The 27,809-nt window shown below is 42.7% G+C and overlaps 1 protein-coding gene across 5 annotated transcripts in view; it reads left to right on the plus strand.

The window, feature by feature from the left end:
• Positions 1-27,809, plus strand: part of LOC130152288 (transmembrane protein 263-like) — a 204,936-nt gene that overhangs the window by 42,185 nt on the left and 134,942 nt on the right. The window contains exon 3 of one of the 5 annotated variants that reach the window (XM_056345565.1): positions 26,141-26,221. The exons of the other annotated variants lie outside the window; for them this stretch is intronic. The gene's annotated coding sequence lies outside the window, so the exon portion shown is untranslated. The remainder of the gene's footprint in view (positions 1-26,140; positions 26,222-27,809) is intronic. 5 annotated transcript variants of the gene reach the window in all.

Below are 27,809 nucleotides of genomic sequence, written 5' to 3' on the forward strand. Positions count from 1 at the left end.
AAAAAAAAAAATGCACAGTTGGAGTCGTGGACATAAATGCTTTGTTAGCCTGAAGAGAAAAGTGATCTCATAAGCCAGTAGATTATACTGAATGTACACAAAAATTGACTAAAGACTTTGCATAGGCAAGAGGATGTGATCTATTTCATTGCATAAAACTATGCTTTAAGTGGCTGGCAAAAAGGAGAAGGGAAACCCTTTTCCTTCTCTCACACAATAGCAACCCAGAAAAATTATTCTTTTGTATGATTAACTCTGTGAATGTTGATGCCAGGTACCAAAAGCAAATCCATGCGGTTCCAAGTTGGTATATTGCCCCACTTGTATTGTTGGCTAAATTGAATTTCCTTCCTGAGAGCTTGCTTGATAGCTCCTTCAGTCACTCCACATAACAAGAGAATTCATCTCACGATGTCAGTTTTGTGTTAACGTACCATTTTGATTTCAGAATAGTAAATCACTCTGCTATTGCAACAGGTCAAGCATTGTTAGACCATTAATATGTACCTTGGACATGTTAGAAGGCACCTTTTCTTAAATTAAAAGTAAAACTTCACTGTGACTCAGATGTGTTGGAGGATAACTGAGGCAGGGAGTGTTTTAATGGTGGTGTTCTGATGATCATCTTTATTTTGTTTTAGTGTGTATAAAGTATAGTTTAAATATAACTTTGATTTCCTCCCTTCTAGCCAGCCTTCCCAGTGGTGCTTACATAGAGCAACTCCTTGTACATAGGCAGCTGTTAAACTGCCTATTTTGGGCAATATGCTTAAAAGTTAAGGTGAGGATCTGGTACATTTAGGAAAAAACAGCTTAAAGTGTTACCTGCTACAGCCATCTGTTTGCTGTAAGAGACCATCCCTATAGGAGATACAGCGGGAAGCGCATCCTTTGCTTTGCTGCTTCAGACCAGTCCACTTTATTGTCTTAAACTGCTGAAAGAAGGTGGGTGTGAGCTGGATTGTGAATTGAGGTACAGGCACACACACACTGGCTTGGCTCTGTAATGGAGGTTGTGCCCTCTGAAAGTGATAACATTCCCACATCTATTTTTTCTGCAGGTTTTTTTGAAGGTACAGCATTGCTTTCATAAGTCATGTCATTTGTAGTGTGGCATTGGGTTCTGGAGTGCAAGGGTCAGTTTTAGTAGCCTAAAGACAGGAGAATGTTGGCACACCAGTATGTTCTCAAAATAACACTCTCAAAGATGCATAGCTGAAGGAATGTGGTATGTCAAACCCCTTGCTTTCCTCTACTGTTTTGTTAACACATTTGAAACCTATATTGAAACCTGCATTCACATGATGATCTTCTTTTAGTGTTAAGTCTTCTATTCGTGTACGTAGGCAGACTCATTCACTGATTGGCCCCAGTAAGCTGACGTGTGCGTATGTAGATTGTTCTGAAAACCCACCTTCGCCAGCCCAGGTTGCCCCCAGCCCCATCCAGCCTGGCCTGGGACACTGCCAGGGATGGGGCACCCACAGCTGCTCTGGGCAACCGTGCCAGTGCCTCGCCGCCCTCACAGGGAAGAATTTCTTCCTAATAGCTAATGTAAATCTACCCTCTTCCAGTTTAAACCCATTCCCCCTTGTCCTGTCATTACAGGCCTTGTTAAAAGTCCCTCTTCAGCTTCTTGCCGGCCCCTTTAGGTACTGGAAGCGTCTGTAAGGTCTCCCCGGAGCCTTCCCGTCCCCAGGCTGAACAGCCCCACCTCTCTCAGCCGGCCCTCCAGCCCCCGATCATCTCTGTGACCTCCTGTGGACCTGCTCCGGCAGGTCCATGTTCTCCTTACGCTGGGGGCAATGCTGGGGGATGGGGTGGGTCTCACCAGAGCCGAGCAGAGGGGGAGAACCCCCTCCCTCACCCTGCTGGCCATAGCACAGGGTTCGGTGGCTTTCTGGGCTGCAGGTGCACGTTGTGGGTCATGTTGAGCTGCTTGTCATCCAGCACCCCCAAGTCCTTCTCCTCAGGGCAGCTCCCAATCCATTCTCCACCCGGCCTGTGTTTGTGCTTGGGATTGCCCCGACCCACACGCAGGACCCTGCACTTGGCCTTGTTGGACTCCATGAGGTTTGCACGGGCCCACTTCTCCATCCTGCCCAGGTCCCGCTGGACGGCATCCCTTGGGTCCCGCTGGATGGCATCCCTTCCCTGCAGTGCTCAACCACACTGCCCAGCTTGGTGCCATCGGCCATCTCGCTGTGGGTGCGCTTGGTCCTGCTGTCGCTGACAGAGATGTTAAACAGCACCAGCCCCAGCACTGACCCCTGTGGAACGGCACTCGGCACTGGGCTGCACTGGGACGTCGAGCTGTTGAGCGCAGCTCTTTGAGTGCCACCATCCAGCCGCTTCCTTGCCCAGGGAGCGGTCCATCCATCAGATCCGTGTTACTCTGGTACAGAGACAAGGATGTCATGTGGGACAGCGTCCAATGCTTTGCACAAGTCAAGAATGTTGTTCTTCACAGTCCCGAGAACATTACAGTGTAGCAATGCAGCTGTACGTTACAGTGTAGTTTGGTGCCCTTTTCCTCCGTATGGTTTCTTTCTTGAAGATGAAAGTAACAAACTTATAATTTATAGTTTTTTATATCATTTATATCATCAGATTATCTTGTTTCAGTTCTGTTTGTAGCTTGTCCTCAGCCAGCTATCCTGCTAGGGCTTTGCTACTTTGACAGCTGTACTAACTTTTAAACTTCAAATAATATGAAAATAAATACAGCCTGCTGACCCTGCATTTAAAACCAAGCAGTGCAAAGAAGAGATACTTGCAATAAGGCAATGTGAGAGCTCTGATGCTCCTGTCTTCCACTTTCTTCCTAACGTCTGTCACTTGGCAGTATCTGCAATTCTAAAGTTTTCCAAAATTGAATCTAACACTGTAAGAATTTGTTCTGTTGTATTTTGTTTGACTTCATATAGGCTGAATTAGTGCCTCTTTTCACGGTACTCTATTGCTTTTTGTCAGAAGCCTATGGATAATGAAATCTCGCCCCACTGTGAAAGCGGGGGCTTTGCCTCTTTTTCTGCATTACGAGGCAGCCAAGCTGAAATCTTTGCTCTGATAAAGAGTACTTGATCCTAGCTCCTGCTGATTCAGCAGTGTGGGTACTGAACCTGTGCTCCCTGCTTTGTGGGCTGACATTCTAATCTTTTTCTTTCTCTAGTTTCAATCCCCCTTCCAATTTTGAGAAATACTGAGTCAGAGCAGCGTTTTTCTTCATACTTCTTGGTTATCTTTAACGCTTTTGAGATGGGTACGCTGTAAACCTACCATGCACAAAGGCAGAGCATGCTGTACTGTATGCCGTGGTCAGTGAAATGAACTTGTAGATGGAAAGCCTCCAGAGGGTGAGCAGCTTTTGCTATTGCTTTCATCACAGCAAGAAGCGTGGGTGTGTTTGGGTCTTCATTCCAGGGATCATTTGTAATGCTAGTGAAACTGTATGAGCATCGTAGGACATACTGTATCTTGGAATTCAACAGCCCTAAACAACCGTAGTCTCTGCTGCTCTTCTTTTTTCCTCTCTAGTCTGTGGTCTGTGTTGTTAGATACCACAGGCCTCATACAATTTTAGAAAGTTACCTATTTTTGTTTTTTTTTTTATTGAGCCAATTCATATCTGAACTGTTTCATGCTAATATTCAATATTTTGGGACTTCCGCAAATTCTTTATATACAGAAAGAGCACGTCTGAAGTTAAGTCATTCACTTGTAGGTAGCTATACAGCTGTGGATGGAGAAATTAGGAATTATGTTATTTTTCTACTTTTTCTTACGAGTTACCCATGTATTGGCAGAAGCATAGTATTGACCACACAGTAAGTGACATATGTAAGAAAACTAGAGCGTGTTCTGGTAGTACAGATAGAGTATTTAAGATCAGCATAGTTTACACATTACTTGGAGCTCCCGTTTAAAGTGGGATACTTAATATGAGAACAACTGCAAATAATCTTGGGAGGGGAAAAGCTTGGTCAGTAATGGAGGGTAGTTGTACGCTTCTTCATTCAGGTTGTCTTAAGGTCAAGTTCTGGGAGAATACCAGCTGAGGAAGGCTTTGCTGGGAGGAGGGAGTTCTTTCTGTTTTCCCTTCATTGATTTTTCTATCCTCCACAGACTTCGATCTGCCTGCGAACCTGAAGCTCTCTTTTTGGGAGACTTCACCCTAGGCTGGAAGCAGCAGTCCAAAGTGGTGCTGGGACCCTTTCCCTCCCTCTTAACTTTTCAAGGCTGGGAAACCCAGTCCATCGGTGATTCTCTCATGCCTTTTTAGTAGCAACAGACACTGCCACCTACCCCTTCCCTTGCTCCCCTCCGCTGCCAGCCCAACCACCAAAACAAAAACCAAACACCCCCCCCCCCCACCCCACCCCCCCAAACCTCAACAGGTAACTGCTTTGATCTCACATTTGGCAAGGAAGAACTCTGCATCAGCTGGTGCTGGAGTAGATAGGCTCCATAGGGGCCAAGGTACAAGTCCAGCAGGCTGCAAAGAAGTAAGAAAAGATGAATCTTGTGAGAGCGTACTGGTATTGATTGCTAATGTTTTGGGTATCATTTGGTTGTGTGTATGTTCAGAGTAGCAATATGAATGTTGACTATCTGTGGTCAAGAAAAAAGTTGAAATGGTGCAACTCCAGTCTTGCATGGAGTGAAGTCCTGGCCCTAGCGCAGGATGTCATGCTGCATGGTGCGAATTCACTGTACACCTTCCAGACTTCTGAGTATTAAAAAGTTCCAGTGTGTCTTCAATAAATATATTGTTGGTTGGACTGGTTGGACCAGTTCTCAGAATGGTGTGTTTCCCATATTGCTTTGTTAGAAATTCTTTATTTTGTCGGGTGGATGCGACCCTACAGGAATTTTAGGACTTGAAATTTGACTTAGACTTGTACCAGGGATGCAGTGGTATGATTCAGGCAAGTTCTAAGATAATTTTTGAAAGGAATTCTTAAATTTGGTTATATACCAATGAAGCATAACCAACATATTTTCCTTGCCACCTCACCCTATGACACTGCTTCTTTCTGTGGCTGTTTCTTTCTGTGTCTGAGTATATGCTTTGTAAGGCAAACTGTCTCCATGGTAAGGGAATACTTATCTCTGAGACAGATTTAATGCAACTGGTAACCTCATAGAGTTAGTTTGCGAGTCCAAGGCCGCTGTTTGATTCTGTAACTTTAATAAAAGAGGGTTAAAGGTGGAAAAGACCTAGAAGTCATACTGTTCATCCCTCACTTGATGCTTGGGTCATGAAGTACTAGACCCTTGTGGCATTTGTTAATGCTGCAGCATGAGATTGTCTGGACTGATTTGTTCATCCACCTATCATCGTCTTGGCTTGGAAAGTGGTGTCAGATACGATCGTCATTCTTGTGCTTTGTGCTGGCAGATTATCGTTGCTGGTTTCAGCTACCATTGCATCAGGCAAAGAAAATAGACTTTTCCCTCCCCCCTCAAATTCAATTACAGCTTTGGTTGTGGATATCAAATACATTCATGATACTTCATAGCATCAAAGAACGAAAATAGTCCAAAGATGTTTGTCATAGCCATAGGCTGCAATATTACACTGACGCATTTCTGTGTGCAGTAAAATATTAGGGAGGGAGAAAAAGGGGGAGACGAAGCAGTGTGCAGTCACTGCGCAAGGCTGCCTAATGCATAGAAATAGATGAGCACTTTCTGTGGGGCCAGGCCTTTTCTCATAGGAAACCTTGAATTTACAGATTTGTTCAAAGTGATTTGATCTGTGCCATTTCCTGTCACACAGTGTGCTGTGTTCAGATATTGCAGTGCATCTGTTATGACAGATATGGTAGATTTGGGGAGCCATATGAATGGAGAAGTGGGGAAGCAGAGCTATTCACAATTCTCTTTCAGGATGGCTAGCAGAACACAGCCACTTAATTTTGGCGTTGGCGTTTGTTCACTCAGTTTATTGCTTAAGGAGAAAAAAAGAACTCTGGCACTCTGTATATTAAACTTCACTGAAAACTCATCCTAGTATTGTTGTTGCTGCACTTCGTTGTCTTTCTGTCTGGGTCTTTATTGCTTTTTTTGTTATATCATATCTATAAATGTTTTCTGTGTTCCTTGAGATAGGAAGCATGGTCTATTTTGGTCGACTTTTAGAGGGGTTTGAGTGCTGCTTCAGGAAGAAAAGCTGAAATAAAAATGTGTCTGCTAAATAGCAGAGAGGTTGCTTCCTCCCTGTTGAGAACCTCCCTGTTTGTTGATACCCTGCACAAACGGGAATGGATCTGGGGAGAGCTCCGTGTGAAATTTCTTCTTCACCACACCTCCTTTGTCTTGTGTTTTTGCTGTATAGACCTTGTTAGAGTAATGCATGACTGAATTAGCATTTCAGAGATGGTGCAGTGTCTCGGATGTTTTTAGGTTTGTATTTTGCTTGTAGGTTTTCTTTCCCTCCTACCTTTCTCCTATTAATTAGTGTTGTGTCGAAAATGCAATCTGCTTGCTGATTGTTGTCTTCGTCATTGAGTTGTAGTACTAAAGCAGTGTCATCATCCCATGAACCTGCTTTTATGTCTTTAATAAATTCACTTACTACTTTACACAGGGCATTAGATTGATGGAGAAAGCTCAAAATGGGAGAGCAGGTTTCTTCACTGTGTTGTGCTAATGTTCCATCTCCTTTGAGCTGCTGGGCCTTGAGCCGTAGGTGTAGGCAGCACAGTCGCTTAAGTCGTGGCTTTTCAGTGAAAAAATGGGAGTGTGTTACAGTGGGTACCCCATCATTGCAAAGTGGAATGAACATATTCATTTGAATCATAAATGTTGATGAATACACAGATGGATATTTTTTTTATCCTTGAAATTAATCTGTGTTTATGTTCATGTTGTGTGTGTGTGTTCCCAATATCAGAAATAAAATGGGAGAGTTCCTTGCCCAAAGGCAAGCTGGCTTTTCTCTTTTGCTTTACTTTCCAGTTGTCATACAGTCTGATTATGCATTTGTGCACTGAATGACTTCTACCACTGGGAGAAAATAAATAAAGGCCTTGGAAGACTTTCTTAAAATAGTCTAGAAAGTAGAAGCTGAAGTTGAAAGAAGTCTTGTGTATTAATTCTCACTCCTCTTTTTTTTTTTTTTTTTAACCTTACCTTCTCAGTCCTAGCTCATAGTCTTAAACTAAACCACAGCTGTAGCAGCTTTAGTGAGTGAGTTGACTCTTGTTTCCAGTTCTTGAGACCACGCATAGTAGAAATTAATTTCCCAAGTAGTCAGGCTCTAGGGCAAATCTTACATGCGTGCTTACACTAAGAATGACTACTCAGTCCAGAATGATAGAGCAGCAAAACCAGTGGGAAGTGTGTAAGGTTGTGCCATGAGAAGAAATAACTGCGTGCCTGTTCTGACAAAACAGGGAAATTAGAAATGTATTAATTTTACCCATTTGCTGGACATAATATCTGCATAACCCTGGGCGTGTCATTCCTCACTGATATTGTAGGATAAGTTCAGACGCTCATCTTCATGTTTATTATGTGTTTCAGCATGGGCAGAGGCAGAACAGTGGCAGCCAATCTCACATGATTGTGTTAAATTGTATTAAAACACTGCATTGTTTATCAGGATTATCAGACTGTTTTCTTTTGTAGCTATTCTGTTCTATTGCCTCTCTCCCTCATCACATGCTTTCCTCCTCAGTGAAAGATGGCTGTATTTTTCTCTTGCAAGTAAGACTAATAACTTGCTATTACTCACGTGGAGGATGAACTTTTGTAAGGGAGAGAAACTTGTAAAATCCTGTCCTCAGATAAAATTATTGTGATTCTTCCTTGTGTCAAGTAACTTCATCTGTTCAAATACACGCTGGCTAAGTAAGGGCATGCTCTTCAAAGGCCATCTTTCCTTTTCAAAGCAGAATTAATTTCTGGCGTGTCAGTCACTCCCATGGATCGTGTCATTGTCACTACAAGATTTTATTGGATTATTCATTTATTACTCTTTCTAAAATAACATTCAGACGTATATCCAGAATGAATGTAGCTATAGAAATCTGTAGGCGATAACAAAGTGCATGTAGGCAGAGAAGCCCTCCTGTTTTGGCTAAAACTGTTTAAAACAGCAAGGTCTCTAATGACATAAGCAAAGTGGAGACAGGAACAAGTCAGTTGACTGCTTCTTGTGTAATTGTCTAATTTTCCTTCCTTTGGCATCCTCTCTGAACTTAGCAGACTGTGTGGAGATCCTAAGACTGATAAAAAGGAAGTGTTTGCAGTATAAAGATGGACCTGTGTTAGTGACAACGTACCCTGTTGAATGTCTTACTGGCCGCAGCAGATTGGGAAGTATGTTGCCTTGTTTGTTTTTAATAAATTCAATTTGCAAACTCTTAAGAGTAAAGTTCATTTTCTCTCCTGGTAATAAACTTCCCAGGGAGAATTCTGGAAATGCTCTGTGTGTAGTAAAGCTGACACTTCAGACGGAAAGAAGCTGAGGTGTTGGCTTCTTCCCATGTGCAGCAGAGCTACACAGGGTATAGCTTCCACAGCCCCTGGTGTCCCACCTGCCGTTTCTTCCTCCTTAGTCTAAAGCACACAAACTGACGGAGGAGGAGTCTTGTGACAGATGCGGCTGTTTCTCTGTGTGCTTTGCTAAAGCGTCATTTCAAGTCTTCACTGAGTATTGATTCCCATGACTTTTGAGAAAGGAGATGCAAGTAATACTACTTCATGGGTAAGGAGGCTGAATAAAAAGAAGCTTACTGAGTTGTCCAAAACTACACAGGCAAGAGAGTGATGAAGGCAGGGAATCCCTAATACTCTACCCCTCCCTTACTCTTAACAGCTTACTCTCACTGGCCACAGTAGCATTTGTAACCTTAAAACAGTGATGCAGTCTGATACATTCCAGAAGCATGTATTCTGTTCTTGCATGAAGCAGCAAGCTCCCTATTAAATAACACGTAATTCAAATGTGTATAATATTTACACGTTACAATAATGTAACACGTTGTTAATGGCCTGGGTTATTTCTCAGGGTGCTGTCGTGCCTCCAGTGCAGGCTCAGAGTCCTGTTGGGTGCTCGAGGTGAGTGGCACCGCTCTGCCTTCTGCTGCGAGCAGCTTTAGAGCACGGTGAAAGTTTGAAGCAGAAGGCTTGGGGTGGTGGAGTAATTCAGCACTTTAAAAGGAGCACAGTGCAGTCGTGGTGGGATTTGTACTCTCAGGTTTATTGTAGCTATTCTTAACTGCACCTTCCCACTGTTGTTCAGAATAAACAGGAGCTCTGATTTACTGCTGAAAATAGGTTTTGTTTTGGAGATTGTTCTCGTGGAATGGGCTCTTTAATGTTTTTTCTGTTCCTGCAAGGACACAGGAGTAGCTCTTCTGTCTAATGACAGAGAACTCTTTATTAAGTGGCAAATTAATGCAGTGTATTTAAAGCTCTCAAATGACTCTCTGGCGATGGTGAAAGTGCTATTTCTCTTGGGACTTAACTGTGGGCATTGTACTTTTTCTCTGAACTTCAGTAATAATCCTTGCAAGCTAAGCTGTTCTTCCCAGGTATTGCTTTTGTGAGAAAACTGAGCCTTGTATCATTACAGGTTGATCTTGAATGCAACTTACTTTGTCTTCTCTTTGCAGTCTTCATAGAAGACTTTGTCTGAAGATGGTAGTATCAACCACCAGGACTGCTATGTAGTACTTTCAGCTCAGCCTTTCCCGTTATAGATCTCCCCTGTGAGTGTCTTATCCTTTAGCTCAGATGTTTGAAGTGCTTTCAGGCTGAAACTAAAAGTGTGAGTTCTCTGCCTAGAAGCAATCCCCACCCTAATACTCCCTTAAAAGCAGGTTAGCTGCAGAGTGTAATGTAATCCTCTGTCTGCCCTCAGCACTTTCCAACTGAAAGTGTTTAAACACTTTCCAAACATTAAATTAATACTTGCAGCACTCCTGTCAAATCAGTGGCTTGATGCTAAGGATAAGTAGATCAATTCTATACATAATGAAAACAGAAGCAAAGAGTGGAGTGGCGTACGGAAGGTCATGACTGCAGAGCTAGGAATACAAGAGTCAAGCGTCACACATTCCAGCCCGTTTTAAGAATGATAGTCTTTAAAACAGCTGATGAGTTGCTTAGTTTCTGTGTTTCTTCCTTCTGAGATCATCTTATTGTTGCCCGTGTGGTGGTGGTAACTCTTGGGTTTTTTAATGTACTTGAATGGCTTTGGACTAACAGAGCCAACCTCTTAATTGAGGTTTCTAAAAATAGCCTTAATAAAATAATAAATCTTATTAAGATTCTGTAACAAGTGACCTAATTGTGTAGCACTGTAAGTAGGAAATACAGGGCTTTAGAGCTTCCCAGCTTTCAAAAACTTCTTTAACTGGGTTGCATACATGGCTATATGTTTCAGTTGGGCAAAATAAAAATAAACATCACCTTGTATTTATGCTAGGAAACATACTGCATTGAGAACGGGCTCTTGCGTTCGAACTTGACATAATTACGCCACATTATGTCAGGGAAACAAAAGCCTTTGCTGTCAATGCTCCTGTACTTGTAGGGTGCAGCAAGATTGTTGGAACATATTTAGTAATAGATAAGTAAAGAACGAAACTTGAGATCTGCGTAAATTGGATGAGTAAGTTTTTTGCTTTAGTTTCTGCCCTTTGCCCCTTTCTCCATATTCTTCTGTTTTAGTTCTGGCGTATACAAAAATGGAAAAATATGATTTTGATTTGATCGTTGGGTGTCATATGAGTTGCTTCTGTCTTCTCAGTGCATATGTCCTCTTGACACATTTTAGTCCAGGTGATTTCTTCAGACTGTTGTTCTTACTCACTTGCCTCTGGACAGTAGGTGGCCTCTTCCTTGTTTGAATGCTCTTCCAGAAATGTCTTCCTGTAAGCGATTGGTCACTGTATGTCTGTCTAGCTAATTCCTAGGCTAACGACCTAGTCAAAAACCAGCAGCTGTGAAGTCAGCTGTTTGGCATGGGTATTTGGAGAACGGTGGGAGGTTTGGGTATACAGAAGCCTTGGCAGATGCTTGAGGCAATCATCCTGCTTGTCTAACCTGAAATCTCTCATCTGGGAGAAGGAGATATATTGCAGCATGAAACAAACCATTTTCCAAAGTGTTTAAATGCATAAAAGAAGGAAATGGTGAATTTGGACTTCTGCAGAGTCTTTGACTCAGCCTCTCGTCTCTACCTGTTAAACGGCTCTTTGCTATGCAGCAACACAGACTCCTGAGTTTCTATGCTATCATTGCTTTAAGACCAAATGGCAGCATTTATATATTTGTGTTTAATAATATAGAATTGAGTGCAGGTCTTTAGTTCCCTGCAGAGACAGCAGTTGAAATCTATGAAGTCTACACAAATGAATCAAGAATTTGAAGATTGACTTACTTTATGAATTCCAGTAGGTCTCTGTTTGCTATTGCATGCTAATAGGAAGATGAAGGAGGAAAGTGATAAAGACACAGCGTGTGTGAAAATAGAGATTCCATTAACCTGAGATCCTGTGGCTTCTGATGCTTGAGCGTCGCTCAGGACGCATCTGCTCTTTAGACCTAGTTACTTCAGGGCACAACTATGTATATTGACTAAGGGATCCAGGGGTGATTTTCCATGTCTGTGTAGTGCCAGATGATTGCCCTTGAGCAATTTGTATAATGGCCTCCTACATCTCATGCTTGTTGCTATGACTTAAATAGGGAGATTACCAAAAGCTGAAGGAGATCTGAAGTGAAGAAGTTAAAGGAGACAGTGTAATCAGAGACGATACTGTGAAAGACTGGGGAGAGTACAGAGAGGGAGAAAGGAGACAATTTGCCCAACAACAACTGTTTCAAGTGCAAAATGCCCTGGGAAAAGTAACCAGTCGGATTTTGACTTAATGCGCTGCATTTTAATTTTTCTTACTCCGTGAACAAGCAAATTAGTGAGAGCTTTCAAAGGAAAGTTTTCAATCCTTTTTTTCTCCTCTAATTTGTGGCTCTCTTTCTCTTGTAGAATTACCTGCATTCATGTGGCAACCGGATCGTTGTTGCTGCTAGCTGTGGAAACTCACAGTAAAAAACCTAAAATCTATATACTGGATGCAGCATTCCTCTTCACACCTGTTTGCAGAAGTGCTTACCCACAAGCAGAGGTAGTACCCAGGTGACACCGTATTGCATTGCTCTGGCTTGCCCATGAAGCACTGAGAGCTTCGGGTGATACTGATGTCCCACGGGACACACACTGCAGCCAAACCGACTGCATTTGTCGCACTGATGTTTTTTAGTCAGTAGACTGAACATGAACAAGCTTTTTGGTTTGGTTTTTTTTTTTTTTTCCTTTAGCTTTTTTCTTTTCTTTTTACTGGTAAGTACAGTTCCTCAAAGCCAAGAATATGTGATTTTGATGCCTTTGGTGAACAGCCTTGTTGGGTCTCTTGGAGTCTCTGGCACGTATTGGGGCAGATGTACGATTCAATGATGAGCACACATAAATTTTAATTTGCATCCCTTTTTGAAATTCCCTTGACATAGAACCTCCTGTGAGCTAAACTAGAGCAGATTAGCTTCCTGTGCCCCACCTCTCTGCAGGGGCAAGGCTGCAGCCACCTGACAGGCATCTATTAAAAAAATCTTGAGATAGTTCTGTTTCATGAAAAAAAAAAAAATCTGCATGCGAGTACCTATAGCAACACTTCCTGTAGTTATCTTGAAGAGGGTTGAAGCAATATCTAGCACAATATGTAGCACTGCATACAGGCTTGCAGATCTGCTTTACTGCATCAGCAATAGAAGTTCATGGTCTTTTTTTTTTTTTTTTTAATATGTAATTTGTTCCTTGCTTACATATTATTCTTGTTTCCCTTACTGATACTGATGGTAAAAGAATTAGCAAACATTCACAATTCTGCTTCTGTCTTTGCATCCTAATGTGAAATGCATCCTCCTTTGCTTATCCACCGTCTGTGCTCATGTGAACATTGGATTTTTGTGGGGGAGTAGCTGGATGGAAAGACATCATGCTACCATTGTAAAGTGGTACTGTGCTGCTGGGAAAGCTGTGAGTAGGGAGAAGGAAGACATAATCAGTCATTTGATTATATTGGTTCTGACTTTTTATGCAGAGAATTGCTCGTTAATTTTTAAATTAGCCCCCAAAATAATAGCCACCAATTATGATGCCGAGCTTTGGTTCACCAGTCAGTTTCAAGTTATTGCTCCTGGCAGCCAAACCGCAAAAAGGGATAGTATCTTTGCAGTCAGGTATGAAAGACCTTTTACCCAAGAGGTCCTCTAAGCTCCTCCCATAGGAGAAATATCAGATGCAATGATAAACTTTTAATTCTGAAAGTCACAGCTTGCCTGTACCTAGCAAATCGCTGAACCCTGAGAAGACAATCAAGTAGTCGCTGACTCTTCGCAGCTGCTGTGTGTGCCCATGTGCCATGCTGTTCTCTGGGGACTTGTCATGACAGCAGTGTCTCTGTCTGCCAAAATACAGGGTTATCATCCTCCAAGGAAAGTCCACGTGTTCTCAGCACCTGTGATGCAGGTAAAAACTAACAAATTGAGCCAGGGTGGGGAAAAAAAAAGGATTCTTTTGTCTTAGTTTTGCCAAGCTCCTCAAGCTGCGGCCATCTTGGATTTGTGTTGCTACATAGGTGTGTGTCTCTTCTAAATGCTACCAATGTATGCCTATGCTGATGTTTTGGTGTTGGGCAAGGAAGAAATTTAAAGATAGGAGTTTATCGTCTTAAGTAACAAATTAGTTTTCTCATCTTTGTGCTGCCTTATTTCCCTTGACTCTGTACAATCAGTGAAAGGAAAGAGGGAAGTTTTCCTAAGTGAGAACCTGATGTAACTGTTCTGGACTATCTCTTGGAATACTCTTAATCTCCTTGTGTTGACTACATAGAGATTTTGCACAGCTGCAGATCCATGACCTGCAGTTAAGCGTTACAAACAAGTCCCCATATTTGTAAGCAACGTTCATGGAAGTCGTTTGATTTGGTAACCTCATGGGGTGTTGGTTTCATACTGACACTACTTCTAAACTGAATGGTCTCACTAAGGGTTAACTTGTGACAATCTTGCTAACATCAGAGGTAGATTTGATATTGTCTTCCTTTGCTCAGAGGCTATGATCAGCACTTCTGAGGTTTCAGTCTTTCGGTATAAACTGAAGTTTCCTGAGAGCTTTTTGCCATCTTCTTTTCCAGGATGCATCTTTTCCCTGTGAGTCTCTATTGCATAGGATCTCTTGATGTTCAGTTATATGTGTGCTCAGATTCTAAATTCCTTCAAGTTGTGCTTTATCTGATAATCAACCTTACAAACAGTGGTAATACATGCCTATCAAAATTAAGTCTTATCTGGGCTCTTGCAGAAGCAGTGATTAAATAACCCAATTTAAAATAAAAGCAATGGTTTTGAGGGAAACAGATATTTTTTTACCTTTTCTGAGATTCCATCTGCATGCAAGTGTTCAGTGACAACCTGATCTTTGGTCACGTAATGCTGTCTCTCCAACGAGCATCAATACAAAGCAAGAATGTGATTATATTGTCACTCTACAGGTAGGATATAAATAGAGTTTTAACAGATTCCATATCCCTTCCAGGGCTCCTGCTGCTCACTGGTGGTGGTGATGCCTTGAAATTTCCATTAAAATGACTTGAAGTGTTGTTTAAGCAGAGTGTCTCGCACAGTCAGCTAAGTTGGCTGCTGTTTTCAAATCACTGTATCAATCAGGACTTCAAGTCGCTACATTTTAATTTATTTTGCTTTAGAATCAACTTTGTCCGCTTGTTTCTGCACCTCAGTTGCATAAATTGCCTCCTCAGCTGTCAAAAGTAGGTAATGGACTGCCTTGTAAAGAGCCCACACTCTGAGGACTCCGGAAAGCTTTTTCAAGAGTCCAAACTTATGAAAAACAGTTTTAGCTTTTGCTTCTGAAGCTTAAATATTACAACTTAGGCACTGTCTAGTATTTTCAATAGCTGATGGTAAAGGTTCAGCCATGAAACCTCCTAGCTACTAAATACTGACAAGCACTGTCAAAGACTGAGTGTGTAGATGAGTTTGGTAGGGCTGTAGGATTCTGACCAAGCACAAAGAAGTAAGTACCCATGGGTGTCCAGAGCTCAAGTGATTTTATTTTTTTTTTTTAAACTTGGAAAGGTGAAAATCTATACTTTCACCTTCCAGATTAATTTTCTCTCTGCTTTAGGGAAGCAATGGGAAGGAGACTGTTGAAAGCGATGATGCTGGCCTACCATAACTATGAACGTGCACTTCAGTAGTTCTGGTGTTTGATACAGACGCTTTGTTTTAACTCATCTGTAATATTCCCACTGTAAAGTCGTAAAATTGATCAATGACTTAATATTTTTACAATCTGAAACCTGTGAAACAGCTTTCAGAAGAAGCCTGGCTTCTTCCGGCTCTTCCTAAAAATGCATATAGATGAGTTTTCTTCCCATATTTTCAGCCTGAGTCATAATGTGCAAGTCCAGTGCCTTGTTTGTATCAGGCAGGGCCATATAACCTTCTATATAAAATGATGAGAGGGGCTCTTGAGGCTAGTTAAGTTATTGGTCCTTGGAGTAAGTATCTCTTCTTGCAGTTAAAAATATCTTAACTCCTTGTCTAAAAGGGCAGTAGACCATGTCAGCAGTTTGGATCCTTGAGACTGTGAAGAGATTAGTCACAACTTTTTTCTCAGGCTTCAGGACCGGCCCTTTTTGATGAATGCAGTCCCTGGCTTAGGTGCTGAAAATTAAAGCATCATATGTTTTGTTTGCGTACACTCCCTCTCTTTTTCTTCCAAGACTAGCAGATTTATACAGCAATCAAAATCCTATTGTTTTCCTCGGTAATGATTGCACCAAACACTGAGTATATTTTGTGATTTCAAGCTTCTGTTTTCTTATTACAAAATATTCTGGCTCTGTCACTTTTGTGTCACAACCTTTTAAAGGAGAGCTGTCTGAATAACTCTTTGGGGACAGTCAGTTTTCTTTCTGCTTTCCCTTAAGATGAGACTGCAGTGAGCTTGGCAGTTGTTGGAATTTGAATTTCTAATGACTGTCAGAAGAAAAGGGTCTCTGCATTAATGACTATTCATGATAATTTAAAAATACCCATAAACTTTCAGTGGCTATATTCAAGCTGAAAGGGTAACAGTTGTGGATAGCGACACACTGATACTAGGTGGTAATTTGAAATTTGCTTGCAAAAAACCTCCTGTGTGTGAGTGTTTTAAATAATAATAATAAAAGAATACCTTTAAATAGTTGAAAGATGTGCTAGTGTGAGACTAGGTAGATCGGTGTTCTGTGGAAGCCAGTAGTGATACAGTCTTCGTTGTCCCCAACATTTGATCTTGCAGAAGAGCTGCTGGAATAGCTCATTGCATTTAACTGTCCTATTTCACCTTCTCTGGGGCAGAAAAATGATCTAGTGATACAGAAGGAATCCTTTATTCAAATCCTGCAGGATCTGTTGTGTCTAAGAAGGGCAACAGTTTTCATGCTGAGCTGCAATGCTGGTGCAGTTGGCCACGAATTTAGTGGCAGCAACAATAGTGTGGGTCTGAAGAGTTCACACCTATGGTATTTCTTTGCAGTTATCCTGAAACTGTGTTCCTCTAGTAACAGCAGAAATGCAAAACCCAAACTATGAATTTAGGTTCAGTTTATGCATGCTTCCATTGATGCATGCTTCCACCCCCACCCTCAAATTTTGACTTTCTTGTAGCCATTTTGTTTGTAATGTGTTGGAAGTGCAGTAATCCAATATGGAATGCTTTTTTTTTTTTTTGCAACTGAAATGAGATTGGTGATTCTAGACGAGATCTTAATTGCTTTTGGTTCACAACATACTCTGTGTTGCTAGGTAGTACGTAGCTCAGCACTACATCAGTCTGCTGAAATGAGTCTCAGGAGAGGAATAACAGGATTGGGGAGCTTGCAAATTAGGTGTGATGTACAGTGTCAAATAAGTGGTGGAGGAGTGGACTAGAATGGGCCTTCAACAGCTTTTTCTAGTCCAAGAATAAGAGAAACTGGCACGGGGATAAATTTCACCCATGGGGCCAGAACCGCAGGAGCTGTCTGGGCTGCAGGTCAGAGCTGAGGTATGCCATCAGAGCTCTGTCTGAAGGTTTCAACAGCATCTGCCTTCTTCCTGCTTGACCTATGTGAGCTTGCTTTTGTGAGTGCTAAAATATGCTTGTATAAAAATATCAATTGTATACTATGTGTAAAGGCTTTCTATAGATTACGCAGGAGAAGTGAGAAGGATATAGGCTCTTTTTGCTGTGTGTGTTTGGAGATGGCAAGTCAGCTTTGTCAGCTCTTGACTGTTTCCTTGAGAGGGTAAAGACACAGTGAAGAGCAAAGCACTGAGAAGAGAAAGGTATAAAAAGGGCACATACTAAATGAATAAATTGCTGACAGCCCCGTTGTACTCCTAATAATCCATCTCACAAGAAGAAAAACTTCTAGTGCACAGCCTTGAATTTATTTTACATCTATCATGTTTTGCAGTCCTGGCAATGTCTTTGATTCAAATTTTTCATACTCTTCATCTCTCAGGTAAATTAAAGACTATTGAAACAGCTGTGTGTTGCCTCTGAGAGTATTGGTTCTATGTGAAAGACAGCAGTTTTCTGTAGGACAGAAATTAGACAGACTCCTCTGGGGAGAAATACTTGTAAGTCTAAATGCCAGCCAGTTGAGTGCAGCACCCATATTCTCATGCATTTTTCTCAGTGCCAATCTCTATTACTGCTGAAAAGTTGTGTCCTGACACAAGGTAGGCAAGGGAAAATGAAATCTCTGCTAAGGATAAGGGACAAAAAGATGTATTTCAGATGTTACTGGTTGAGAGTATTACATGCATTTGACCCGCAACCATTGAAAATGACATGTATTGGATCACTTTCACTCGGTGCACTAATTTTACTGAAAGAAGGTAGGCAAGGCTTTTTGACACTTAATACTTGTGAATGCAGTGCTGCTTTTTGCTCACAGTTTTATCCTCTAGTTATTCAAATATTCACTTTATAAATATATTTCTGCCAAAATCATTGTATGAAGAGTGGAGAGGTTTGTTTGTGTAGAACCTGTGCCACCTTTTCAACTTCCTCCTCTCTCCCTTTTCTCATTCTTTCTTTTTCCTACAGTACTTGAAGAAAAAAACTTATCATGCACTTAGCTATGCCAGCCAATATTTTTATATTCTAAGATGGGTATTATTTTGTCCCACTGATACTGGTTATAAATATGCATATATATAGACTACATTAAAAGAACATGAAGTGATGCAGTCATGTTCTCAAAAACGTTTTAGTTAAGACAACCTTTAGCCCCTTCCTCTGTTCATCAGTACTGTGGTACTGCTTAGTAACATGTTCACATACTGTTGTAATTTCCCACAGAACATCTGCGTTAGTGCATTTGCTTTTCCTCATTCTTTCTGGGACTACATCTTTAAGTACTGCATACAATGCAAATCTTACGGTAAGGTCAGAAGTAATTTCTTTTCACGAGCAGTTCTGTAATATTACTGTGATACCAGCATTTGACAAGTATGAGTAGAGCTGCATTTTGGTGCTGAAACGAAGCATTTTCATCCCTGCAGAAACTAAAGCATAACGGAGTCTTTGATTCAGTTGTGCTTTGGGTTCAGCATTACAGCACGTAGCTTTCTGGTGTGGGCAGAAAGGTGGGGTGGGAGCAGAGCTCTGCCTGCTTCTGCCTCGGTGCCTTGACCTCACCTAGTGCTACGGCTCCGAGGAGCTCTACTCCAAGCAGCCGAGGCAGGTGGAGTTGGAGGCTGTGATCTTCTTTCCCGATGAGATGTGCGAATGGATTTTTTCAAAAACTTGTAAGCAAACAAACCCACGGTGGTTTGGATTTCTTAGAGTGGGAAAATCAGGGTTTGCAAGCGTCACGTGGTTGTCACATATTTTTCCCTCCTGCTCACTGATATCTTTAGAAGTTAATAAGTGGTGGTTGGCTTTTGATTGTATCTTGGTGTAAAGTCGCTCTTGTGTTGACAGCCCTTGATAATTAATTGGTAACACACCAAACGTTTCTGTGCGCAGCATTCTCACCTTCATTTTCCAATTCCACCTGCCACTCAAACCCTTTTAGTTCTTGTAGGTCACAACACAAAACAACTGGATAACCAAATTGCAGACGTTTTCAGCATCTCCTCTGGTAAATGCGTGGGAATTATTTTTTTCTCGTATGAGTGTGCTTCTGTTAGGGAACAGTGCAGAGTCTCTGCCGCAGTGGCACTGCTGTGGCTAGCTCAGTGCCTATAGAAAACAGAGGCCCAACTCAGGCTGTAGGGGAACATATGGAGCAAACATTTCTTCACAAAATGGATGTTCTGTGGCAGACCGTATGGAGGCAATGACAAACCCCTCCTGCAGAGATTCCTTCTCTGTTTCTGTTGACCAGGATGGTGTGTAATGAGTAGTCCAGGGTTGTTCTTGTTTTGTTCCTTTTCTCCCAGGGGAGTTATTGCATTGCAGTTTTTGGTGGCACAAGGAAAGTAGCAATTGTAATGGGGAAGTCTGAAATGCTTAGTTTAGTTATCCTCGGGTTAAATTATTTTTTTCTTCATTATCCTTGGGTTAAGTTAATTTTTTCCTCATAGAACCATTGAGGTTAGCAAAGACCTGTAAGGCCATCGAGCCCAACCGTTACCCCAGCCGTGCCCAGCCCACCCCAACCCGTGTCCCCAAGTGCCACATCTGCGCGGTTTCTGAACACCTCCAGGGATGGCGAGGCCACCACGGGCAGCCCGTCAGTGCCTGACCACCCTGTCCATGAAGGAATTACTCCTAACATCCAATCTAAACCTCCCCTGGCACAACTGGAGGCTTTCCTCTCTTCAAGTCGCTTGTTCCCTGGGAGCAGACACCGACTCCCCCTGCCCACAGCCCCTGTCAGGCAGCTGCAGGGGACGACCAGGGCCCCCCGAGCCCCATGCCCCCTGGCAGAGCCACTGCCGCCAGCCCAGTGTCACCTGTGAACTGCCCGCGGTGCCCTCGCTCCCCCCGCCCAGCAGTGACAGGGCTGGTGGGAGGGCTGGCCCCAGCACGGAGCCCTGGGGACACCCCTTTTGCCCAGCACCAGCAGGGTGTGACTCCACTATGAAGTAATGGAAAAGCTTTGTCTTTCCGTCTTAGATACAATTGTTAGGAGTTAAATTTTATATTCTAATGTGCTAGAATATCTTTTCTGCCAAATAAAATGGATATTTCATAATATGTCTGCAAAAAAAAAAAAAATCACCTTTTTTTCCTATGTTTAACCCTTCTGGTGTCACTAGCTCCCAATGGAGTTTATTCAAACACTTGAGATTATAAAAAAAAAATAATTAATCAAAGGGGTACTCACATGATGCTGACAGATAATTATAACTTTAAAAATTAATGAGACAAACCAATAAAAAAATGGGGGTGGAGCAAGCATAGAAGAAGTATGGGCATCAAAGTGCTCTGTCCAAGAGTAAATGAGGGCTGCATAAATAAATGGGATGCGGACAATCCTCACTTCCCATTCAGCAGGAGCCAGGAAAGAACGTGAAGTCAGCTGGGAGTTGTGGTGTTGTCTTTACAGTGTGTTCCATAAGGCTGTGTCCTAAATGCATGGAGCCAATCTTGTGTGCTTTTAACAAGAGAATTAGTTTATAAATCTGCAGCTGTTGCATGCTGAAGCTTGTGTGAGTTTACTTGCCAGGCTTTTAGATTTGTAGCTGGGGTTTTGCTTGAACTGAGGAATCAAGGTCTCATGGAAAACCAGCCAGATTGGCAAGAACAGGCATGAAGAGTATTGAGTTGGAATGGTCCCATCTATGCTGCTGAATGCTCCTGATAAGAGAGCTTCAGGTCAACTGATCACGACCAGTGTGTAACATTGCAAAATGCATTAGGAGCCCTTTTGCCCTAAGTAACCACAGTGATGTAAAGGTGCCCAGCACAAAGCAGTGCCAGCTGAAGCTGCTTGTTTACAATGCTGCCTTCAGCAGTGCATGCAGCCTCTGGGTATCCTTCATGAAATGCACCTTTGCCAGCTCAAAGCTAAGGTGGATCTCTGAGAAACTGTTTTTTCTTCTTTTCACTTTTCTTATGCTTCATTAGGACTCAAAGCTCCTTATACATAGCATACATAATCTTCTCTAGAAGAAAGGCAGTGCCACCAAGGAACAGACTTTAGCTGCAGACAGCCGCTGCTGTAATTTCTGTTTTGATCCAGAAATACAACAAAGTTAATGCTGGATAAGAATTTCCAAAGCGATGCTCAGACTCTTTGGAGGGAGGATGTTGGGTGTAAATGAGTATGAAAGGCAGGGTGTGAAAGGCTCTTGATGGTAGGATAAAAGAAAAGCTCAGTCGTAACCTAAACATTAAACAAGCGGACAAAGTTCATAATCAGATTAATTGAGTATCTGGGACACCGCTGTTTAAATTGATAATGTGGTTTGTTCAGTGTCTCTTGGGAAGTGTGTGGAGAGCAAACTCTGAAATCAAAGGTTTTCATGCTCCCGAGAGTGACTTACCCTCTGAGCTATCCTTTCCCAGGTCTAGTTACCAGTTACCAGTCACCCAGCATTAGTCATCCGTCTTGTTAGCAGTGCCACCTGCAACAGGGCTTTAGGAGAAAGTAAGCTGAATTTTAGCCTTGAAGTACTTGTTCTTTGTTTGCTACCTCAGGTTTGGATAGCTCCTGTCCATGTTGCATCTCTTCTATAGATAAGCAGAGCACATAGTTTTAGAGCCAGCCAGTCTGCAGATCAGCTAAAATGACCTCTTACTGTTCCAGGGAGGCTTCCTTTGATCGGTGCTACAATAATTCCATAGTAGTACCTACTTCAGCTCTGGTTAGATTTTCCAGGCTCATTTAATGACGGATAGAAATGGTAGTGAAGACATGACTGGTCATCTACTCTCTCCTGAGTCCTTGTGGTATGTGAGGTTGTCCTTACTGAGTATTTATGTATCTATTTTATTTCTGAGTATTTATCCAGGACTAGATGCTTGCACTCTTGCCTGGAAGAGCATGCCATATTCTCATTCTTCTAATTCTGGAAGCTTTTCATAGTGGCAAGACTCAGTTCTTTCCAGAGTTACATTCTTACTAACATCTTGTCATGGTTTAACCCCAGCCGGCAACTTAAGCACCCCACAACCGCTCGCTTGCTCCCCCCCAGTGGGACAGGGCAGAGAATCAGAAGGGTAAAAGTGAGAAAACTCGTGGGTTGGAATAAAGACAGTTTAGTGAGTAAAGCAAAAGCCACACACGTGAGCGAAGCAAAACAAGGGATTCATTCCCCACTCCCTGTGGCAGGAGGTGCTCAGCCATCCCCAGGACAGCAGGGCTCCAGCATGCCTATCGGGGACTGGGGAAGACCAACACCATCACTCGGAACGTTCCCTCTTCCTCCTCCTTCCCCCAGCTTTATATTCCGAGCCTGACATCATGTGGTGTGGAATATCCCTTGGGTCAGTCGGGGAGCTGTCCTGGCTGTGTCCCTCCCCAGCTCCTGGTGCCCTACAGCTGCTCGCTGCTGGGGTGGGGTGAGGAGCAGAAAAAGCCCTGACTCTGTGCGAGCGCTGCTCGGCAATAACAAAAACATCCCTGAGTTATCAACAGTTCCAGCACAAATCCCAAATGTAGCCCACGCTAGCTACCATGAAGGAAATCAACTCTACCCCAGCCAAAACCAGCACATACCATTAACAGTATATTTCACTGCTTCTCCTAAGATGCTTTGAAGGTATTGGCAGGCTATTATCTTGGCATCAAAACTGTAAATATTTTTCTGTCTTCATGTGTCTGTTTCCATGTGTTTTTTATGTTATTCATGGCTTCCTCTTTTCATTTTGCTTCCTTTTATCTGAAGTCCCATGACTTTGGGGAAAAGGTTGTTTTAGACCACTGCATACTGAGCCAGCAGATGCATTAATGGAACAATTTAGGGAGCCTGTATGCCTGCAGCACTGATTCATCCCTCTCGCCCCCCTCCAGCAGACTAAGTAAATTGATTTGCACCTGGTGAGGTCTCAGGGGTATCATTTATACCTTGAGTAGACTGATGGAATTTAGACACATTTTGTTAGTCTGTGGGTTTATTTTGGTTTTTTTGGGGTTTTTTTTTGGTTTTTTGAGTGTGGTGTGGTTGGTTTTTTTTTGTTTGTTTACATTTTCATGCTAACCAAGCATTGCTATACAAGTAGCTGGTATTGACCCGTTGTTCTTCTTCATGGCACAGACCGTGCCTTTTGTAGAGATGGTGGATTGAGTGCTGGAGCACGAGCAGAGTGTGGAAATGCTCATGTCTCTATTGGCATGGTTGTGATTTGACCACCAGAATAGGGTCTGGGGACTTGTTCTCAAAGCCCCTCTATGTCTTTAAGTTTTGGACAAGTTATGTCCGAGTATATTCCTCATGTCTGCTGTTCCACCTTTTATTCGATTTCAAAAAACCCACAGCGAACAAAAACCCCACCATGAACAAAACCCCCCACCCTAGGTGCCTAATCCCCTCCCCGCAGGATATTGCAGTTTCCCTGTGCCTTCATAAATGCTAGTAACATGCAACAAACTTGAAAAGTGCTATTTGTTATTATTTGTAACTTCACAGCATGCACTTTCCTTTTCCTGACAACAGATTGGCTTTGAGTGTTTGAGTCAGGTTTCTCTGAGCCCTTGAAAAGAAATACCAGCCAGTGCAGCTGCTGTCCTAGAAAGGTGTTTGCATCCTTTCTGTGAGTACTGGCTTTTTGTAAAGGAACAAAGGCTCTCTCCGGAGTTGCTGATCTGAGCCAAAGACTTTGCCTGCCGTTCCTGCAGAAGGGCGGCGATGTCTTCTAGCTGCCTGCAGAAAGGAGTGGTCCTGAAGGGGGGTCCCAGAGAGCTGTACAAACCACATAGCTCAGTTCTGCGGGACGAGTGTAAGACCCTCTCAGGCAGTGCTCCTGTAAAGCAGTGCTGGAAGAAGAGGAGAGAAGAGATATGATCCAGAAGTCTTCTTCAAAGGCATGCTGTGCAGCATAATGACCCGTGGTCTGTTAAAGCTAGGCCATCCCTATTGTGTAAGTCATAAAAAGCTGTTTGGAAGCACCGTATTTAAATGGAAGCTGGGAAAATAAGTGAATAGGAAACGAAATGTCATTTCTGTAGCTATTTCTTAACTTAATTCTGCTATGCTTCCTGTAAAATCGTTCCAATTTCAGTCATTGTTGAGGATATTCAGTTCCCATTTGGACAACCCCAGGAAATGGTCAGCTGCCATCTGCTAACAGAAGTACCAGCCCTCCCTGCGGTGTACACAGATGCGGCTGGAAGATCCAACTAAACAGCCAGATACTGCAAGTGCGAACTTGAAATGAAATTGGCAAGTGCCCTGGGAGTGTTGCTTTTCGGGAGTCGTGCCCGTCACCAAGCTGACTGCATCCGTGTGTTTCAGTGCTGTACAGCCTTTAAAAGAAATCGGAAGCATTGCTTCTGAAAATTTCTTATAGAGGAGGGTGTGATTTGAAAGGCACTTCTGAAACTATCTAGGTAAAAGTAAGTGAAATATGCTGGATAATGAAAAGCCTTTCAACTCCAGTGATGCATCTAGAGTGGTGATGTTCACTGCTTGTTTTTATCTTATTAAACGTATAGTGGCACTTAAATTGCTTTGCTTTAACGCATCCACATAGCACATGCTGTAAAAAAGGAGAGTTGACTTCACAGTAACTGTTAGCCAGGGACTCTCAAGTTGCACAGCATTATCACTGTTATTGTATATTCTTATGAGTATATGGATAGGAGGGATGGCTCGGTCGTTGAGTATGTTCCTCCATAGCAGTAACAGCTGTGTTAAGCTTAGAAGTATTCACAGAATATGAACTCCACATATTATGGGTGATGGTGTGCTTCTTAACAATGTAGTATGAATTGATAACCTGTAATAAATGATCAAATGTTGCCACTGTAATGTGCCATAAAGCAGAACAGAAGAGTTTGAGGATATTGCTAGTCTCAGGCCTATGCATTTGCATAGTATTGATTAGATAAAATCTGTAGATTAACTTAGGAATTAGACTGTCTGCCTCGTTATAGAGGATGGCAATAACCAAAGCAAAAAACCCTCCTAGCCTTCTGACTGGGCTGTGAGGCGATGGTGCAGTATAGGGTTTCCTTCCACTCCAAATTTTTGTAGATGATTTAACATCAAACATGTGAAGGTCACATCAGTTTGGCCGCTGTCCATGTAATTGCAGTAAGAACAGCGACACATCCTACCCAACTTTCTGCCCAACTGTGAGCTCTCTCTGGGGCTTTGAAAGACAGGAAAGCGTGGACTGGGAGGAGGAAGATTTCTGTTTTGAGTCCTCCAAATGACTCATGGATATCTGGACCTGCTATTTATAGAAAATAAAAATGGTGGAAACAAACTGATCTTGTCCTGTTTAAAGTCTTCTTCTGAGAGCCAGTCTCACTGTTTCGTCATCAGCTTTTCGGGATGTCTTCAAACACCACAAGTGTTTCTTGCTCCCTCTCCACCCCCTAAATATGGGAAAACCATTTTAGATTCTTCATTCATTTTGACTTCCAGTCTGAACTTGGATGTAACACAACTGCTTGGTCCCCAGTTGAAACGTCGTCCCTTGACCAAAATAGTTTGTAGTTCTTCTTCCTGCTTGCTTTTCCCATCTGTCTACCTTTCCATATTTGAAATGAGTAATTGTAATTTCTTGTCATTTCTCTCTTTTAAAGAGACTCCATTACTCCAATTCTTGTAACCTTTCTTTGCAGCTTTCCCGGTTTAAGCTCCTCTTGTTTGCATGTAAACGACAAGAGTGGTAGTAAAATATTTCAGATAAGGCTTTACAGGTGCCTCTAAAAATATTCAGAACTGCTTGGCTGCAATTTGGAAGGCATTTTGAGAGCTGGAAGGTGAGAAGCCAGCAGTGTCCCTGGACCACTTGCCCAGGCCTTCTGGCCAGTCTGTAAGGACCACTTTCCCTGGCATCACGGAGCCTTGTCTGCCTTCTGCACTGCTGCTCTCCATGCACTCCTGCCCCTCGGGAGGAGAAAGCGGAGGCCAGAGCATTAAACAGAATTTTATTTTACAACAGGTTTGTTTTCAAACCCAAGAGATTCGGAACAGCGTTTGGCAGTAGTCCCTCCTCAGCCCTGGGTTTGACAGGCTCAGCAAGGTCAGACTGGCGTCCTCTGTCCTCTCTGCTCCCACCATTTCTGAGCACTTACCGCCAGCTGGCCTCTCTCTCTGCAGCTGTTTGAGGAAGCTTTCTGAACGGATTTTCTTACAACTTTTTGCTGGTTTTGTACTGCATATCTGTCCTGCAAACAGGCTGGTGTCTTACCTTCCCATCTCCTTGCCTGAGCAATCAGCATGTAGTCTCTGGTGAGGAGAGAATGAAAGCCTGGAGTGGGAGGCTTGTGATGACAGCAAATCAAGTCCTCTCACACACTGAAGTAAACGTGGAGTAGTTTTTGCTTGGGTTCTGCATAGGTACTACCAAGGTCAAAACACTGTTCATTTGCAAATCTGTCCTGAAGCACACATGGATGCCTACTGAGCACCCAAATCATATGGAGATGAAATGGAAACAAATCTGCTTCATAGCTTCTCAAAGTTAGCAGATGTGTGTTTGTTTCTTCTTCTTGCTGCGAAATCCCTTATGTCAGTGCTTGGGACAGAGTTACAGATATTTGCTGCCTTTTGAAATTGGTCTTTGTTTTCTCCTTGCTTGTGGACCTTTTCTGTATTGGTATTTTTCATCTACTGGATGAGAAAATGACAAGAAAAGATATTTTCTTCATTTTTGCCTTAGAAGTGTGACAGATAAGGGCTCCTGAGCCTATACACCAGCTGCATCATTGCTAAATTACGATACGTTATTGCTTCTATTTCTTTGCTTTCTCATTCCGCTGCCGGAAGGATAGGGAGATCAGGAGAAAACAAAGGGGCAGGCAGCTCTCAGTGGTGGGAAACCTGGGGAAGGGCGGGCATGGCAACAGCAGTAGGAGAAAGGAGATGTGGAAAAGGAGAAGGTGCCTGGCAGAGGTTAGGTGTGGGGGTCTGGAGCAGCAGTCGAGGCAGTGTGCAAACACCGACGCAGTGCTAGCAGGAGGGTTAGGATGTATTTGGAGCTTATCACTGGAGGCATAGGCGAGCTTGCAAATCATGTTGAGGTGGTCACACAACAGAGATGAGTTTAACCTTGGCACATACGGAAGCATTTTCTTAAACTGCTCAGTTTTCAAATGAGTGTCAATTTACTGCATAGAAGAAATAGCGTGTGTACTATAAATCTCTTCCAAGATGGTGAGTTGACCTGTAAATATTTCGTTCTTTTCCCTTTGGTGGGACGGAAGCACTTGTGGTGACGTCCATAAAGCCGTGGTGCCTGTGACCTGCTTGCTGTGCCCCCATGTGCCAGGGGGTGACTGGCACAGGGTCCCGACGGCAGCTGGGCAGGCGTGCTCTCACCTGCTCCCCAGCTCAAGTTCTCAGGCACAAGATACATATATATGTAAAACTATATATATATAGTAAGTCTTCTTAAATATATATATGTTAAAAAAAGAAAACAAAAAAGAGGAAGGAGTTATCTTCATGTGCAGCTGGGGGAAGGGAAGTCTGAAAGAATACCTTGAAAGAAATAGGGGAGTGGAGGAGTGACAGTCATAATATACTTTTTTTCCACACACACACCCCCCGCTGGAAATTAAATTAAGATTTTTGCTGTAACTTTTCTGAGCATGAGCAGCAGTTGATTG

The sequence above is a fragment of the Falco biarmicus genome, chromosome 7 (genome assembly GCF_023638135.1).
Source record: "Falco biarmicus isolate bFalBia1 chromosome 7, bFalBia1.pri, whole genome shotgun sequence".
Lineage (NCBI taxonomy): Eukaryota > Metazoa > Chordata > Aves > Falconiformes > Falconidae > Falco > Falco biarmicus.